General features: G+C 41.0%; 1 pseudogene; it reads left to right on the top strand.

Annotated features, from left to right (window-relative positions):
- Positions 1–18,379, top strand: part of LOC102433302 — a 100,946-nt pseudogene extending 82,567 nt beyond the window's left edge.
- Positions 18,380–20,273: the final 1,894 nt, after the last annotated feature.

Genomic DNA, 20,273 nt, shown 5'->3' with positions numbered 1-20,273 from the left:
ATCTATATAGATCAGGGGTGGGCAAACTTTTTGACTTGAGGGCCACAATGGGTTCTTAAACTGGACCGGAGGGCCGGAACAAAAGCATGGATGGAGTGTTTGTGTGAACTAATATAAATTCAAAGTAAACATCATTACATAAAAGGGTACGGTCTTTTTTTTTTTTTTTTAGTTTTATTCATTTCAAATGGGCCGGATCCGGCCCACGGGCCATAGTTTGCCCACGGCTGATATAGATAGTTCTTTACAAATTATAAAGCACTTTTTAGATACATGGTATAGACTCTGAAAGCTGGAGAGGCACCTTAAAAATTACTGGGATCAATCTCATAATCTCCTTTTATTCTTATAACAATCCTATGTGACTTTATGTAAGTACTAGAGGCCCAGTGCATGAAAATTCATGCACTGGAGGGGGGGTGTCTCTCAGCCCAACCTGCCCTCTCTCACAGTCCGGGAGCCCTCAGGGGCAGGAGGCGACCTGGCGATCAGGAGAAGGCAATGCCCCCATCACACCTCTGCTGCTGCCACTACCAGCAGCACAAGCCTTGGCTGGCCCTAGTTACCTGAGCCTCAGGCCGGCCCTGGGCTGCTGGGCAGCCGCCATCTGAGGCTTGCCTGCACCTCAGCCAGCCCTATTTGCCTGAGCCTCAGTCAGTGGTGATTGCAGGAGGACCCAAGGCCCCTAGCGGGGCTGAGGGGACTACAGTGGCAGGCATGCGGAGCAGCCAGCCCTGCCCCCACTGTGGGTGCAGCCATCTTGTGAGGGTATAATGGTCAATTTGCATGTTACCTCTTTATTATATAGGATTCTTCCCATGTTATCATTGAGAATGAGAGCATGGGACAGTCACACACTTTTCTAGACCACAGAGATGAGAAGTGGGGGAATTAAAACTAACACCAGGCTTCTGGGTCCTGGTCCAGAGCCTCTTCTAAAACATCATGCTGTCACTTCTCTCAGCAGTACCTGCTAAGAAATGTGTTATTTACCTCAATTAATTTTCTAGCTTTATCCCTTTAAGTACTGGATATTGGTCATCATTGTGAATACTCATTATTGTTGCTTAAAACATTATACTTTTATACCCACAGAAAATAACTCTATGGAAGAATTTAAGCCAAACAAACAAACAACAACAAAAACTCTTGACACAGACAACACTCTGGTGATTACCAGAAGGAAAAGGGGTGAGAGTGGGGGTAGCAGTAGGTAGAAGAGAGTAAAGGTGGGATAAATGGTGATGGAAGGAGACTTAACTTTGGGTGGTGAGCAAACAATACAATATATAAATAATGTATTATAGAATTGCATGCTTGAAAGCTATATAATTTTATTAAGCAATGTAACCCCAATAAATTCAATAACAATATTTTTTAAAAAGATAATAACTTTGTTTTCTATCTTGTTCCAAAATACAATAGCAAATGATTATAAGAATACTAGAGGCCTGGTTCACAAAATTCATGCACAGTAGGGTCCCTAGGCCTGGCCAGCAATCAGGGATAATCAGATTCCCTGCCTCCCCACCTCCTCCTTCCCTCACCACCCACACACCACCACCCGCTTCCTCCTTCCTTTGCTCCCTCAGTGCCCCGCCACAGCTGCTGGTCACCCGACATATTCCGAGCCACCCCCTAGTCAGGGCATGTCATACCAAGCAAGCAAACTCCCAAGGGAGTTTGCATATTAGCCTTTTATATAGAGAGATGGAAAAAAAAGAGTGATGGAAAATGCTGAGACTGAAAATTAAAATTTTTATTTTAGTGTTAAATACATTTAAGTTAGACTCTTATTTGGCTGAAGGGTGTCAAAAGGTGCAAACTTACAGCTATAAAATAAGTCATAGGGATGTAATGTACAGCCTGGTGGCTATAGTTAATAATGCTGTACTGTGTATTTGAAAGTTACTAAGACAGTAGTCTTAAAAGTCCTCATCACAAGTAAAAAAAAAAAATTTGTAACTATGTGTGATGACAGATGTTGATTAGGCTTACTGTGGTGATCATTTTGCAATATATACAGATAACAAATCATTACATTGTACACTTGAAATTAATATAATATTATTAGAGGCCTGGTGCACAGGATTTGTGCACTGGTGGGGGGCGTGGCCTGCGGGGATCAGCCTACTGTGGGAGCACCGCTCATCCCAGTCAGCCGAGCAGCACTCCCACTGTGGGAGCGCACTGACCACCAAGGGGCAGCTCCTGCATTAAGCGTCTGCCCCTTCATGGTCAGTGCAATTCATAGCAACTGGTCGACCAGTCGTTCTGGTTGTTCAGCCATTTGGTTGCTGAGCTTTTATTATATAGGATATGTTCATTTTACCTCAATCAAAAAATTTAAATAACTTAAAGTACTAAAAATAAGTCTCTTGTTTGGAATTATGACATAAGATCAAATGAGTTTTCAAGTCTATATTGTGTTGAACACCTACTATGTTTTTCACTGAATGCTACCCTGCAGGAAAGCAGTTTGGTTAGGAGGAGGGGAACATGTATGATGGATGACTTAGATGGAAGGGTCTGATCTTCAAGAATCTATAGATCCAGGTTTGAATCCCAGTTCACCTCTCTGTGCCTCAGTTTCCTAGCCTGTAAACTAGTCATAATACCCACTTCACGTAATATCTGACATACTCTCCACTCTATTCGCTCCAATTCATGCTCTATACTACTCTGCCCCTTTCTCTGCTGACCCTTAAGGATCACATTACCCAGGCTCACAAGCCTGTGCTCTCCCTAGTTCCAGCCAGTGGGTCGGAAGGAAGAAAGGGAGGGAGGGAGGAAGGAAGGAAGGAAGGAAGGAAGGAAGGAAGGAAGGAAGGAAGGAAGGAAGGAAGGAAGGAAGGAAGGAAAAATAAGAATTGGGGGAAGTTATTACTGCTGCTCCCTCCCTTTGCAGGGGCCTCCCCTGACTACAGCTCAAGTTGAACAGATCTCATAACAGTTCCAACTCTGAATCAGACCGTTCCAACTGTCCCTCCCATGGCCCTTTATGCCAGGGGCTGACAATGACTTTCTACTGTGCTAGTTCTGGAATGCTACAACATTCATTTCTTGTTGGTTCCCTTTATCCTGCCCACCCCTCTGTAAATAGTTCCTTCCTACAATATGCCTTCAAAACTCCTAGCTAAGCGTGCCACCTGTTTCCTGCCAGGACCTATGTTGATTACCATGCTCAAGAAATACTGGTAGTTATTATCATGAATCTTAAACTTTTCAACTCTTCCATTGATTTTATACATTTGGAAAACATGGTCAGAAATGAATGGCAGAGGAGGTCATGGGAGGGTCCTATAGAAAACAGGCATTGAAGATACCAGGGCGATCTGACTGCAACATCTGTGACCCCATTGATCGCCAGGGCCAGGGTTGATTCAGTTGATCTGCCTGGCTAGACTGACCCTGTCCTCACCACTCTTAGTGCATCCCTGAAGCTATGCACCTGCTGGAAAAACCAAACCTTCCTCCATAGAGGAGGATCATCTTTGGTTAAGAATATTAAGAGACTGTCCAAGCTCCCATAACTAAGTGTGAAGATGAGGACTTGAAACCTGGCCTGACTGTCCCCCACATCTAGCTCATCCTGATGACATCTTGATGCTCTCCAGAGGCCCAACTTAAAATTCTATAGAAATATCAGCTACAAATGTGATCAAAGTTACCACTTGCTCAAGAAATGCATCATACTTTAGTAAAGAATAGAAAGAAATTGGTACATTTTTTACAAAGGGCCAATGATAGATACTACCAAAAAAAAATTCCTTCTACTGAATGATATTTGCATCTCCTTATACTCAAGGGATTAACAAATGCATGAGACCCAACTAAAGCTCAAGTTGACTGTGACTCAAGCAAGAAAAGTCACCAAACAAATTAATTTGTTTGGATTTTTTAAAAAAAATTATCTTTATTGTTTAAAAATCCAGGACAAAGGAAATAAGAAGAGATAGGCACCCTGGAAAGATGTTCAAAGTGAAAATCCAGTGATCTACACTATGCAACTTCTATATTCAATAAAAATATTGTAATTCTATTTCTTCTGGAATATTGACACATTCATTAATGTAAGGAAGAAAAACCATTATATTAGAAAGATGACTAGGAAATAGGAGACCATGGGAACTTGAGCATCATAATAAACAATTATAATATTTTCATTAAATATATAGGGCAAATCATTGATCTCAAAGGAAATACAGACTGAAATATTTGGTATAAGCCCTGAGTATAAAGAATTTTTTAAAAAGCAAAGTACTAGTAAAAAGTGGATATATCTTTCATGCTGAAGCATGTTTTAAGTATTTCCCAACATTTTTAGACATTTCTGCTTAATAATAAATTCCCTTGTGTATCTTGTAGAAAACTAGTGGAACTTATAGGAGGATGGAGAAAAATAAAGGTACACTGAGAAATAATAATCAGATAAACATTATTTCCTTTATATCTAGTCTGCCTCTCAGAAACTACTCAAACCTCTCCATAGCAATTCATTATTCAGTCATTAACCTAACAAAAAAATGGAGTGCCTAAAAAGGAAGTTTGTTAAGAACAAGAACTGCAAACAAAACAGTGTCTGACCTTATGCTCCTACAGTTCTCAATCTGGTGGGGGACAGGAACGTGAATGGCACAACGGAGTACATAATTACATACTGAGGTAACGACAGCGAAAGACAGTAAGACAGTCTTCAAAGAGCATGTAACCCAGGATCCGCATGTAGACTGTTGAGTCAAGGAAAAGCAACTAGAGAAATGATAAGTGACCTCTTTTTTTAAAAAAATATATTTTATTGATTTTTTACAGAGAGGAAGGGAGAGAGATAGAGAGTTAGAAACATTGATGAGAGAGAAACATCGATCAGCTGCCTCTTGCACACTCCCTACTGGAGATGTGCCCGCAACCAAGGTACATGCCCTTGACTGGAATCGAACCCAGGACCTTTCAGTCCGCAGGCCGACGGTCTATCCACTGAGCCAAACCGGTTATGGCGATAAGTGACCTCTTTAAAGAGAAAAATCAGGCTTAAGTATACAATTGAGAAGAGAAAAAAAATCCTGGCAGAGGTAACCAGCAAATGCAGGAGGGAGGAGGGAGCATGTGTGTTCCAGGCACTAGTGACAAAGTGCAGGAAGCTAGGGTATGAGAGAATAAAAAGGTAAGCAGGAGCCAGATCAGATGAGAACTTGAGATCAGGTATTAGAATTTTTTTAAAATTTATCTTTGTTGTTGAAAGTATTACAGATGTTCCCTTTTCCCCCCATTAATCCTCTCCATCCCACTCCCGCCCCCTCCCAGGCCTTCACCACACTATTGTCTGTGTCCATGGGTTATGCATAGATGCACATAAGTTCTTTGGTTAATCTCTCCCCACTGCCCCTTCCCTCTGAAATTTGTCAGTTTGTTCCCCATGCTTCCATGTCTCTGGATCCATCAATTTATTTTGTTCATTAGATTCCACATATAAGCGAGATCATGTGTTACCTGCCTTTATCTGACTGGCTTATTTCACTTAGCATAATATTCTCCAGGTCCTTCCATGTATAAGAGATCCTTCTTTTTTACAGCTGCCTAGTGTTCCATTGTGTAAATGGACCACAGCTTTTTTAGGCATTGGAATTTTCTAAAGCTTCCTGGCAAGTTGTAATGTATGGCAAGTTTCTAGAACCAGTAAGAACCACTGTATTAGACAATACTTTAAAAAAATGTTTCAAGTTAGCACTTATCCATTTAATCTATAAGTTTATTTTTATAAACAGCAAAAACACAAGTCATGTATCAATGAAATTTAATGGAATAATTGGTTGTTGGGACTGGGCCTTTAAAGACCTGGGCCCCTCCGTGCAAGGTGGTTGGAGGTAGGAGCTGAACAACATCTGATTTGCATTTTGCAAAGGCTTCACTGTGGAGAATGGCTTGGAGGGGCACACGGTGCAGCGCCCGGTTAGGAAGTGACAGCGGTAGTCTAGGAAAGAGAGGGTGATATTTGCTCTTTGCCCCTTGGTTTTCTTATCTATAAAAGACAGGGAGCTGGACTGGATGATCCCTAATGGCCTTTTCTGTTTAAATGATCAGATGCAACATCTGGTAGAGGAAGGCTGTATCACAGTCCAATGCACATCCCTGGAATGGTGAAATCAAAGTTTGGGGTGCTCAAAAGATAGATTTCCTATTACTCGCAGCAGCATCAAATATGCAATAACATATTTAAGTGCCTTGACCCTGTATCTTCCTCTAGCTATTGACACTTTCTCTCTGCTCCCCGTCACAACTGTTTGAAATACAGCCTTCACTGTAATTACAGGCTGATGGGCACCTTGTTAACTCTGGAGCTTGTGAAAATAGTGTGCTTGGCTAAAAAAGAGTATAACCTTGGTTTAAAGCCTAGCACAATATTGCTTTAAATGTTTTCAAATTCTACTGAACTAGGGTGATAATGGTGGAAATTAAACATATTCAAGAAATAACTATGCCGAAACCGGTTTGGCTCAGTGGATAGAGCGTCGGCCTGCGGACTGAAAGGTCCCAGGTTCTATTCCGGTCAAGGGCATGTACCTGGGTTGTGGGCACATCCCCAGTAAGAGATGTGCAGGAGGCAGCTGATCGATGTTTCTCTCTCATCGATGTTTCTAACTCTCTATCCCTCTCCCTTCCTCTCTGTAAAAAATCAATAAAATATATTTTTTTTTTAAAAAAAGAAATAACTAGGATGAGGGGAGTAGTAGCCAAAGTGTATAGTGTTTCAGGCATTGTTCTAACTGCTTTATATGCATTAGCTCAATCCCCAAAATAAATGCTATAAGATTTATTATTGCTGATAACCTCATTCTCATTTTGTAGTTGTGAGAACTGAGGTACAAACAACTTAAATAAACATCTCAGCATAAAGAACTATAAGTGGGAGCCCAGGATTTAAAACAAGACAGTTGAGCATAACAGCCAATATTTTTAGCCACCACCTTCTTGGCTCTCTATGGAAGTCTCTAAATTATTAATTAGTTCAGGTCTAATTTATTAAATTTTCCTTCATTTTGCAAAATAAATGAACTGAATACAGTAAAACAATACTACCTGAAAATTTCAACATATTAAATATTTCTGGGATCAATGAATCATCCATTTACCTTAAAATTCATTGAATCTTCCTCGGATTTAAATGTTTCATCTTATTGTGCAATTCAAAAATAATAACCACCCAAAACCAAAAGATCACCAGACATGAGAGAGAACTGAAACTCATTATTATAGCCAAGAAATGGAAGCTACCCAAGTGCCCCAGATAGAGAGAACAGACTGATGTTTGACAGAAGGGAGGATGATTAGAAAACTGGGTGAAAAAAGGTGAAGGGATTAAGTAGTACAAATTGGTAGTTACAAAATAGTTATGGAGATGTAAAATACAGTCTAGAGAACATCCTATCTAATAATAGACAAACATGGTAATTGACTGTACCTTTGCTATGCCTCTCATTGGCTAATCAGCAAGATATGCAAATTAACCACCAACAAAGATGGCGGTTAATTTGCATACATAGGCACGAAGTGGCGGAGCAAAGACTGAAGGTGGCTCCAGCCGGAGCAGCAAAGGCTTGAAGGCGGCTCTGGCCGGAGCGAAGGCCTGGGTCCCGGGTGCCGGAGGAAAACCGGTGCCGGCAGCCAGGGGAAGAGAAGGCCTATTGCACGAATCTTTTCATGCAACAGGCCTCTAGTAAATAATAATGTAATAACTATGTATGGGGCCAAGTAGGTACTGGAAATACTGGGGGGACCACTCTGTAAAGTGCATAATTGTCTAACCACTATGTTATACATTTGAAACAGATATAGAATAACATTAAATGTAAACTGTAATTAAAATTTTAATTGTAAAACTATGTATGCTGTCAGGTGGGTACTACACTTATCAGATGATCACTTTGAAAAGTTATATAAATATCTAACCATTATGCTGTATACCTAAAAATAATATAATATTGAATGTCAATTGTAATTTAAAATTTTTTTAATTTTAAATAAAAAAGAATTTTAATATTACAAAACTAAACTTACTAACCCAACAATAGACTGCCTAAGCAGTGTACCAAGGAATTCTTAGCCGAATTCTGATAGCAGTCTTAATATAGGATTTTTATAGAAAAAACACACAATTGATATTAAAAATCCAATAAGTGAAATGGAAAGGAAATCTCATAAATATGATTTTGTGAGATATGTGAACTAGAACATGATATTTTCCCCAAAATTATTATAATTCCCCTGATTTTCTAAAAACTATTTTCTTAACTGCTTTTGTAATGTTAGCTACTTCAAACTTATGTGCTTTAAGAAGGGGGGAAACACTTCTAGGAATATATCCCAAGAAACCAGAAACACCAATCAGAAAGGATATATGCACCCATATGTTCATAGCAGCACAATTCACCATCGCTAAGATCTGGAAACAGCCTAAGTGCCCATCAGTAGATGAATGGATTAGAAAACTGTGGTACATCTACACGATGGAATACTATGCTGCTGTAAAAAAGAAGGAACTCTTACCATTTGCAACAGCATGGATGGAACTGGAGAGCATTATGCTAAGTGAAATAAGCCAGTCAATGAAGGAAAAATACCACATGATCTCACACATTCATGGATAATAAAGACCATTATAAACTTTTGAACAATAATAGATACAGAGGCAGAGCTGCCTCAAACAGATTGTCAAACTGCAGCGGGAAGGCCGGGGAGGGTCGGGGGGCAGGAGGGAAGTGGGTAAGAGATCAACTGAAGGACTTGTATGCATGCATATAAGCATAACCAATGGACATAAGACACTGGGGGGTAGGGGAGGCCAGGGGATTGTCAAGGGCGGGGGAAAAAAAGGACACATATGTAATACCCTTTGTAATACTTTAAGCAATAAAAATTAAAAATAAGAGAAAAAAAAGAAGGGGGTAAAAAGGTATTTAACTTGTTTTTTTTCTGCCTTATCCAAATGTTGAAGTTCCCATTCCCCAATTCTAAATCTTTACTTAAGCTAGGGATGAGAACACTTCTATTTCTTGCTCTCAAAATGAGATCCTTCAACAAAACAGACACGACTCGAACTTCCAAGTGCTTGCTGAGTATCATAGGGGACATGCTGTCTACTAAAGCTTACAGGGCACGAGGATTCTGCTTATTTAGTCCCCCTTTGTATAAGTGCCGGGGAGTACTCTAGAGAACACATGACTTACTAGCACTGACAGGATATAGTGACGGTTCCTGCTTCCAAGGTGTTTGTAATATGCTATGCTTACGTGCTCTGTCTTGGCAGCTGTATTTATGGTACCAGAGACTGGAGATATTGGCAAAGAGCTTCAGTGGAGGTTTATAAATAAAAACAAACAAACATGAAAACTAAATATAATAGCCCTCAAAATAGACTTTTACTTGGAAAAATTCCTAATAGTCTTGCTATCTGACTACTGGACCTAAAAATAATCCTAACCTAATGACAAATACCTAAATCTAGAAACTAAGCCACATTTAATGTCCAATGGCAAGTGTATTCAAAACAGTAACTTCTTGGATGCACTTTCAGTTTATTATTATAATTATTATCTTTTTAGTACCATTTTAGGGATAGAGGTTTTTTTTTTAAGGAAGGAAAAATAGAGTGGGCTACACTAAAAATTAAAATAAAAATAAAAAATTAGAATAAAATCTTAGAAATCGTCCATGACATTTTGTAGAACAGCAGCACATGGTAGTTGACTTGAAGAACAAAAGTTACCCTAACAGTGACTGAAAAGCCAGACAGGTCTCCCGACTTCTGGCCTACTCTGTGTTCTTTAAGTCAGAACAAAAGCTGAACAGTGAATTCTAGAAGGAAATGATAACTCACATTAGACTCTGCAACACCATTCTCAACACTGAGTGAAGCTGGTGACAATGGCAAGCAATGATAGCTGAGAGGCTGTTGATACTGCAATGAATGTACCATTAGGGGTAAAAGGTATGTTGCCCCAAATCAAAGAGAGTGAGCTCTAAAAGGTTACCCTTGCTGATGAACACATTATTTCCCACTAACCAAAATATAGAGAGTTAATGGGAAAGGCCAGCACTAATGCATGCCTCATTTGGCCATTTCTTACTGCCTTAGACTTGAGATAATGTAGTAGGTCATCTTTTATAAGCAACAAAACAATTCAACTTCCAACAGAATTTCGCATATTACCAACTTTTATCACACTGTCAGAGAAGCAGTACTGATTTTAGAGTTTGCTTCTAGAATCATCTGTATCAGAATGATGATGGTATGTTTGTTAAAATGATAGATTCTGCTTTGGTTGGTGTGGCTCAATTGGTTGGAGCATCATCCAGTTCACCAAAAGTTTGTGGGAGACAATCGAATGATGTCAATGATGTCTCTCTCTCTCTCTCTCTCTCTCTCTCTCTCTCTCTCTCTCTCTTTCTATCTCTATCTTTATCTCTATCTCTACTTCTCTCTCCAAAATCAATTTAAAAAATAAAAGAATTAGGAGATCATTAAAGAAAAAAAAAGGTAGGTTTCCAGGCCTACTGGATTAGGATTTCTAAATTACTTGATTTGGTGCAGTAGCTCAAAATCTGAGAAGCCCTGAAGGGAACCTCTTACCTCTTGCCTACCTTTAAATTCTGCCTCACCTGCTGTGAATTTCTTTGAGTCAGTAAACAAAAGTTTAAAATGCTGCAAAAATCACTTATGTCTTCCTACGTTTTATCCTGAACAGTTTTTAAAGCTTGATTTCTAGTTCTCAGCGCCTAGGAAGCTACTGTTTTAAGTGTTTTAAATTTTTGCTTGAACTGGGATGATAATGCTGGAAATTAAACACAAACCGCTAGGACCAGGGGAGTAAGAGCTGGAGCTTACAATGTACTAGGCATTATTCTAACTGCTTTATAGGCATTAACTCAATTCCCAAAATAAATGCTATAAGATTTATTATCACTGGTAATATCATCCCCATTTTGTGATTGTGGAAACTGAGGTACAGATAAGTTATATAAATATCCCAGCATAAAGAACTAGTAAGTGGGAGAACCAGGATTCAAATAAAGATAGTTGATCATAATAGCCAATATTCTTAACCACCACTCTACTGGCTCTTTGTGAAAGTCAGCAGGATTTAGTGACTGATTGGATATGAATTGCAACATCAGGGGTGAAACTTGGTTTCTGGATTAAGATATAATCTTGATGCATGCTTATTGAGAGAAAAATATAGAATGGTTTTCAGGTAACAATGAACATTTTTAAAGAAATTGCAGATTTCTAGTACCAACCAAGATGGAGTAAGCCCAGTACTGGTTACGACCATAAACGCTGAAGAAAATATGAAAAGCAGCGATTTGAAAATTCTGAAAAATTAAACAATAGAAGGACAATTAGGAAAAAGCTTGGAAAACGACCAAGCAGCAGTGAGTTTACTGGGGTGTTTCCCCTCATTTATCTCTAGGCTTTCACCCAAAAGTGGGCCCGTCCCAGAACTATGTAACAGGCATGGACAGTGAAAACCTCAGAAGGAACACCCTCTCCCTAGCCAGAGAACCAGAAAAAAGAGGACATCTGCATGCTGGTGAGTGAGCAGAGATTTCCCCTTTTTTCCCCTCTCTCTTCTTTTCTCTCCTGGCTTTCCTTGTGGCCAGGCCCATTTTAATGCTCCCTGCTCTCAGTCCAGCCTGAGTTCCCCCAAGTGAATTTCCCAGATGCCCAATAAAGCTTATTTCTTCTGATCTTCAGGTCCAACTTATGCCTGGGTATCTCCTAGAACTCACCAACAACTTTCAATCAGCTACCTTCTTTGACAGTCTTTCAAATTACTTTGACTTGCATCTCAAGGCACATTGGCCTTCCTTTGATTTGAATTTTCAGGGACAATCTGTTACTCCAGAAATCTAGACATCTCACTTAAATTCAAAAACAATTTCCTCCTAACAATACTCATTCTGTTCAGATGTGTGGAGGCAGCAAAGTGACAATAGAAAGAAATCAAGCTCAAAAGACTCAGCTATCGTAGGTAACTCAACTTCTTCCCTTTTAAGTTTGAAAAGACAGAAGAAGAGAAAGCAGCAGAAAATAAGGTGGTAATAGTAAAATGAGAGCTGACATGCAGGAACTGAGTCAATATTTTCAGAGATAAAAGTATTATCTGTATATATAAAAGCCTAAGTGACTGTTACGACTGAACGACCAGAGCCACCAGAATGACTGGTTGACCAATCGCTATGATGCACACTGACCACCAGGGAGCAGACACTTAATGCAGGAGCTGCCCCCTGGTGGTCAGTGTGCTCCCACAGCCAACCTCCTGTGGCCCCTCCCCCGTGCCAGCCGGCCCCCACCAGCCCCTGGTACTAAACCATTCATAGAGACCTGCTTCTGGGTCAGGGTTTCATAAGTAGCAGAGCAGCTCCCTCACTGTAATCTATTGAAAATCAGCCCTCAACACAAGGGTTTGTCTTACTCCTATCTTCTCCCTTCCCCAGGGGCTGCCTTCCCACTGTGGTGGTGGTGCTGTGGCAAGGAAAGGAGGAGGGGGGGAGGCAGGGAACTACACAGTGGCGGGGCGCTGACCAGCCCGGTGACCGTCACCTCCTCTCCTGACCCCACCAGGGCCTTCGGTCCCCAGGCTAGGATGCAGAACCAGGGGTAGGTGGCGACAGATGTGTCCCCTTCCCCAGAGGGGCCGAGGGTTGGCTCCCTCCTTGGGGCCGATGGCCAACTTCCCGCGGTCCCTCTCCCCCCTCTCCTGCACGAATTTGTGCACTGGGCCTCTAGTTAACAATGATAATGCTTGGGTTTTGTAGTACAGTATTGAATCTGAGACTAAGGGGCTTTCTCTGAATGACTCTGGAAATCATGGAGTGTATTGAGTGTTCCTGAATTCTGTTCAGAGATTTTGCTGCCATTTTTGGAGTAGCCAATACATTTCTCATCTATCTATATAGTTTTCTTACTTTAATTAAATGCCAACTGACTCTTCATTTGGGATTTTGTTCAATTCTGATGCACAGTGAGCCATCTGATCCTGGCGGGGGGCCAGCCGTGCGAGAAAAGCATTTCACAAAGAAAACTGTTTGGATGTGAATGTCCCCAGGACAGTTCTCAAAATTACGGTTCTAAATGCATCTCTCAGCTTTGGATCATACTAGACAATGCCAAATTCTCAGAAAACAAAATCATTAAGATAGAATGGATACTGAGAGAGTTCATCTAAAATATGTATTTTACAGAGGCAGAAGGTAGAAGGCTCACGTCACAGTTCCAGGAAAACCTTCAGCTCCCTTGCACTGTTGGAAAGATCAGAACTTCTGTACCTTTACTCAGAAAAAAGGAGGAGCCGATGTGAAGACAGGAATATTTAGCAAAATAAAAATCTAAGAGTATGACCTTAGATAAGAATATGAATTCCCTGGGGTCGGTTTCCTCATTGTTAAAATAAGATGGAAGTGAGACTCTTTTACTCCGAGAAAAATTATCCACTGTCTCTTTCTTTTTCATTCCTTCCACAACAGTGATTTTTTTAAAGTTCTTAAATGCATCTTAGTTTGATTTAACAATTACCCCCATCTATGCAAACAATTTAAATCTTAAGTTCTTTGCACATTTTGGATTTAAGTGGAGGAGATATATTTTATAGTAATAAAAATATTGGAAATTAAAATATACACAACACATTCAAAAATGAAATGCAATAATAGCATTTTTTCATTTAAGAAGATTTGCAAAATATTAAAAGTATCTTGCTATGTATGGTGAGCTTGTGGGTAATTCATACATTTTCTTTATTCTGTTTTCCAAATTACCTTCAATGTCCCTGTATAGCTTCGATTACCAAAAACAGAAAATAAATTTGTTTATAAAAAAGGAAATGGGAAAATAACCTATTTTGTATATCAGCTATGAAGTATTTTTTTTTCATATAGAATGTGTTCATTGAAATGCTGCCTGCATAACTGTTCTAATTCTCTTCTATTATGTGATATTTTCTATTTTTTAAAACAATTGTCTCTGTTTTAAGAAAAATTGAGAGTAATCATGCTGCAATTTAGACTGAAATTAAGGATTGAATGATGTGTACAACCTGAAAATAATTTGGTACTTTGAGTTGTGAGCATCACTAGTCAGGACAAACCTTCTTTGACTTAGTTGACCTACACAAGCAAAGAGGATTTGTCTAAACTAAAGGGGTCTCTGTATCTATATAGGAACAGCCAACGAGTCAAGGAATTGGGGGTAGGGGCTTGATAAAGAATATACCTCATGCCCGGCTGGCGAGGCTCAGTGGTTGAGTGTCCACATGTGAACCAGGAGGTCACGGTTTCATTCCAGGTCAGGGCACATGCCTGGGGTGTGGGCTCTATCCACAGTGTGGGCTTGCTGGAGGCAGCCAATCAATTATTCTCTCTCATAATTAATGTTTCTCTCTCTCTCCCTTTCCCTTCCTCTCTGACACCAGTCCACCACCACATGGTTCCCTGCCTACCCCCCTCCTCCTTCCCTCACTGCTGCACTGCCACCGAGGCAGGTGGGTGGTCGGCCCCTGGGGAAGGGAGAGGACAGGAGTGAGACAAACCCTTGTGTTGAGGGCTGATTTTCAATAGATTGCAGCAAGGTAGCTGCTCTGCTACTTATGAAACCCTGACCCAGAAGCAAGTATCTAGGAATGGTTTAGCACCAGGAGCTTATGGGGGCTGGCCAGCCGAGGGAAGAGGCCACAGGAGGTTGGCTGTGGAAGCGCACTGCCCACCAGGGGGCAGCTCCTGCATTGAGTGTCTGTCCCCTGGTGGTCAGTGCACGTCATAATGATTGGTTGACCGGTCATTCTGATGGTTCTGGTCGTTCGGTTATAACGGTCGCTTAGGCTTGTATATATCCTATCTAATAAAGAGGGAATATGCTAATTGACCTTCACGCTGTTGCAAAGATGATGGTGCCCACAACCAATAAGGAGGGAATATGCTAATTGACTGTCCCACCCTCAAAGATGGCAGTGCCCATAGCGAAAAAGGAGGAAATATGCTAATTGACTGCCCTGCCCTCAAAGATGGTGGCACCCATAGCCAATAAGGAGGGAATATGCTAATTGACTGCCCCGCCTTCAAAGATGGCAGCACCCACAGCCACAAGATGGTGGTGCCCAGTCCCCTCAGCCCCCCAGCCAACCAGGGCTGGCCTGAGGCGCAGGCAACCAGGGCTGGCCGAGGCTTGCGCTGCCAGCAGTGGTAGCAGCAGAGGTGTGATGGGGGGTCGCCTTCCCCTGATAGCCGGGTCGCCTCCCACCCCTGAGGGCTCCTGGACTGTGAGAGGGGGCAGGCTGGGCTGAGGGACCCCCCCCCCCCTCCAGTGCATGAATTTTCATGCACTGGGATATATATACACACACACACACACACACACACACACACTGAGTGGCCAGATTATTATGACCACCCCATCAGTACTTGGGCCACCTTTTGCCTTCAATACTGCAGCAATTCTTCTTGGCATTGACTCCACGAGATGTTGAAAGGTGATGCGAGAAATCTGACACCATGCCTGATGAATAGCACTGTCCAGTTCTGTGAGATTTGATGGTTGTGGAACCAGCTGCCTGATGGCTCTTTTAACTTCGTCTCACAAATGCTCAATTGGATTGAGATCTGGTGATTGTGGGGCCACCTAAGCAAGGTAAAGTCTCCCTCATGTTCTTGAAAACACTCCTGCACAATATGAGCACCATGGCATGGCACATTGTCTTGTTGGAAGAAGCCATCTCCATTGGGATACGCCATCAACATGATAGGATGAACTTGATCAGCAATGATACTTAGGTATGTTGTGCTATTCAGACATTTATAATGATCTGGCCCTCTAGCAACTTCAGTGGGAAATTATAGCTAATTTGCCTACAAAAGTCAGGTGGTCATAATAATCTGGCCACTGAGTGTATATATATATATAAGTTTCAGTATGTCTGTCTGTGAGAAATTGATGCATTATCTCCCCAACAAGGATCAATCTGCCTCAGGGACCAGACAGGCTGAGGACTGATTTAGGGAAGAGGAAAGAGGCAAATATTAAAATCCATCAAATGGGGCCCCTGATAGAAGGGAAGCCGGCCTGAGGGAACTAGTTGGCACCAATCCTCCTGAAGGGCATTCCCTTCCCAATGACCTCTGTAGGTGATTTTTAAAAACAGATCTACAGAAATTGACAGAAATTTGACAACCTAATGGTTGACGAGAAAGAAGATATTTCGAATTCAATAAAAACAGAAACAGAGAAAACACTTTGTTTTTATGTGATGTTCTAAAGCAAACAACTCTGAAAGCCTTTTACTAAGAAGAGACACGTAAAAAATTATCAAAATGAAAGCAGGTGTAAGCCATTTTACAGTAAAACCTCCATTTTCCCTAGTGTTTTCATGACCTTCCTAAGCAAGAATCAAAAACATTTGGTCCATGAGGAAATTTGTCCTCCGCTAACCCGGACTCACCCTCCGAGTTTGGAGTAGAGCTAGAACAGTGAAGAGATATTTTGAACAAACTCTACTTTATGTCCTTTGAGTTATACATCACTGAAGTGTTTTGTTCCCTGTGCCATTAAGAACCAGGTTAGCTGACAGGCACTGTGGCCACTAGAACTAATGGGGCCCTGTATTTTTAAAAATATTGAAAAATAAAAGGATGTGGATGTTGAATGGCCATTGGCTTTTAAGATTAGTTACAATTTTGAAATTATAGTGGGTACATTTTCTTGTTTTTAGACAAAACTTTTTAAGATAAGATTTATCAAGCAGCAGATACTGGAATAAACATTTTTATAATCTCCTACCCATGTTTTTCCATTTTAAAAATAAATTTATTGTTTTCAGACACACAATATTTTTTTTCCAAATGGTTTAGAAAGTCAATCAAGGCTGTAATTTTCAACATCTGATAAAGGAAGTCCTTGAAGCACCCTCCCTTCTGTTTGCCACCTGCTGGAGCCACAGGGCATGAAGCAGATGCCCAAGTGCACAGTCATGGCAAACCACACTAACAGGAAAACCACTCAATGAACCCAACTTCACATGAAAACTGTAATTTTAGCCCAGCTGGGGTGGCTCAGTGGTTGAGTGTTGACCTATTAACAAGGAGGTCACGGTTTGATTCCCAGTCAGGGCATATACCCGGGTTTCAGCTCCATCCCCAGTGTGGGGCATGCAGGAGGCAGCCGATCAATGAGTCTCTCTCATCATTGATGTTTCTATCACTCTCCCTCTCTCTTCCTCTCTGAAATCAATAATAATAATTTTTTAAAAACTGTAACTTTAAAGGGAATAGGTACTATGGAGCATTTTCTTCCCCCAAAAAAGGTTTTTTTGCTTTTCCTTGGTGTGATTCAGTCCTGCGCGTCTGTTCTGAAGCATAGAAGCCGTGTATCTCCACCCGCCTTCTCTCACACCTACGTGCGTACTACCACCCCGTGGAAGAGTCTATGGACATGGACCTGAGACCTCTGAGGCCCCAGAACTACCTTTTCGGTTGTGAACTAAAGGCCGACAAAGATGATCACTTTCAGGTGGATAATGATGAAAATGAGCACGAATTATCTTTACGAACATTCAGTTTAAGGGCTGGTGCAAAGGATGAACTGCACATTGCTAAAGCAGAGGCAATGAATGACAAAGGCAGTCCAATTAAAGGAACACTGGCAACTTTGAAAATGTCTGTACAGCCAAGGTGTCCCTTAGTGGCTTTGAAATAACACCACCTGCGGTCTTGCCGTTGAGGTGTGGTTCAGGGCCTGATAACTGTGGGCAGCACTTAGTAGCTGTGGAGGAACATGCAGTCAGAAGATGGCAAGGGGAGGATGTGAAACTCCTACGTGTGTCTGGAAAGCGTTTTCTGCCCCGGAGGTGGGAGTTCAAAGTTTCCACAGAAAAAAGTAAAACTTGCTGCTGATGAAGATGATGAGGACAATGATGATGATGAGGGGGAGAAGGAGGAGGAGGAGGGGGAGGGGAAGGAGGAGGAGGAGGATTTTGATGAGGAGGAAGCCTAAGAAAAAGCTCCAGTAAAGAAATCCACATGAGATACTCCAGCCAAAAAATGCACAAAAATCAAACCAGAATGGAAAAGACTCAAAACCATCAACACCAAGATCAAAAGTCAAGAATCCTTAAACAAACAAACAGGAAAAAACTTATAAAACACCAAAAGGACCTAGTTCTGTAGAAGATATCAAAGCAAAAATGCAAGCAAGTATAGAAAAGGGTGGTTCTCTTCCCAAAGTTCATTAATTATGTGAAGAATTGCTTCCGGATGACTGACGTGGAGGCTATTCAAGATCTATGGCAGTGGAGGAAGTCTCTTTAAGAAAAGAGTTTAAACAGTTTGTTAACATTTTCTGTCTTATTTCATTTCTTTAACAGTTGATATCTGGCTGTCCTTTTTATAATGCAGAGTGAGAACTTTCCCTCCCGTGTCTGATAAATGTTGTCCAGGTTCCGTTGCCAAGAATGTGTTGTCCAAAATGCCTGTTTAGTTGTTAAAGATGGAACGCCATCCTTTGCTTGGTTTTATGTGTGGAATGTTATGATAGGACATAGTAGTAGTGGTGGTCAGACAAATGGAATGGTGGGGAGACAAAAATATACATATGAAATGAAACTCAGTATTTTAACAAAGTAGCACTGTTTCTATTTTTAAAAAAATGTATTGTTTGATCTTAAGTTTGGCGCCTCCCAAACAAGCCCTGTAGCCCGTCTTGGAGGAAATTATAATGCTGTAGAGATAGCAATGCAATCTGATCTGGTCTCCCTGCTCACTAGCAGGAAGAGCAGAGTGCCATTTTCTGACAGCCTTCAGCTGCAGCGCCTGCAGGAACTACCTAAACTAGGAAGCCTCGGACCACAGCGAAGATCTGATGAGGTTCAGATAGCCCAACAGGGAACTTTGGAGCAAAGATTACTCATTAGAGGAGACTCATGTTGAGCAAAGGGGCCAGGCCACTACTCCCACAAAATGCTCAGTTAGTGTGGCAGCTCCTCAGCAGAGTCTGGTCTTGGCTGGTTTCATCTCAATACCTGCTTTCCAAGGGACCCGCCCACTTGCCCTGTGTGTCCTCCAGCTGGCAGCCCTAGTGACTGCCTCTCACCGGTTCAAGATGGGAAACTCAACCTTGCTACAGCGTTTTCTATTTTCACTTCGGCCATCCATCAAGTAGGAGCATTTTCCCATCCTAAACCTCTGGACTCCAATGATACCTGTCTAGAATTTCTATTCTCTCTTTCTTTCTCCAGATTAAGACTTTCAATAATAGCATCAACAATAACAATATTCACATGCATACATGATGTTAGAACTTTTAACATGCTTTCATATGCAATCAAGTCACTGTGCTTTTAATATAAGCATTTTCAATTATGCACATTGAGCAGAAAAGTGAGTGAGAACAACTCAAATTGCCTGGTAATTCTGCCTGCCATTCCACAAAATAAACTGGTATCTATGAGTATACGGTACAGTTGAGCCCAAAAGAGTAACTACATGTTTCATAAAATTGCAGAAAGAATTATGAATAATTTTAGGAGTTTCCTGACCGCTGACAAAGAAGTGGAAAACCTTGTGTAGGTTTCCAGGTGAGTGGGTGGAGCACTCTTCTATGGGTATTAGATTACAGGGTTTACTGTATTCTTATACTTTGCTACAGCAAGGCCAAGAGTGACTGTATAGTCTTTCTATCCAACTACATGTGTTATATTTCTCCAGTGAAAAGGCTTTCTTCACAATCCTTGTGCTCCTTCATGGGCCCAAGAACTCTCAATCCCAGGTCTGGACAGATCTGTGACTTATGGACTCTCTGAAGAGTGCTTGAGGGTTAACTGAAGACAGATTAAGTTGTTTGTGGGGGTTTTTTTGCGATAACAGTCTCATCTTTTCCTGAACCATGTACACAAAAAAGCCCTCAGGAAAATTAAAAACTTTTTTTTCACTGTAATCTTGGTATATTGTTCATAAATTCACAGAAGGCATTGACAAATTTGACAAATTTGATCACAGGCAAAAAAAAGTGTAATTCATTAAAACTTTAAAATATTATGGACACATATGCTAATCTCAGTGCATTTTTTGAAATAAAATTCTGCTATTTTTTGTGTCAAAGAACTCATGGATGATTAAGTTGTTTAAGTTTTCCAGATAGCACACCATGAGGCCATTAGAAATTAGCAAGTACGTGAAATAATGAGTCTTGACTCTCTCAAAAGAATCTAAAGTTAACAGATTAATCCTAT

Source organism: Myotis lucifugus, unplaced genomic scaffold, assembly GCF_000147115.1.
Source record: "Myotis lucifugus unplaced genomic scaffold, Myoluc2.0 scaffold_1, whole genome shotgun sequence".
Classification (NCBI taxonomy): Eukaryota; Metazoa; Chordata; class Mammalia; order Chiroptera; family Vespertilionidae; genus Myotis; species Myotis lucifugus.
The sequence above is the reverse complement of the archived record's forward strand: the minus strand, read 5'-3'. Positions and strand labels throughout refer to the sequence as shown.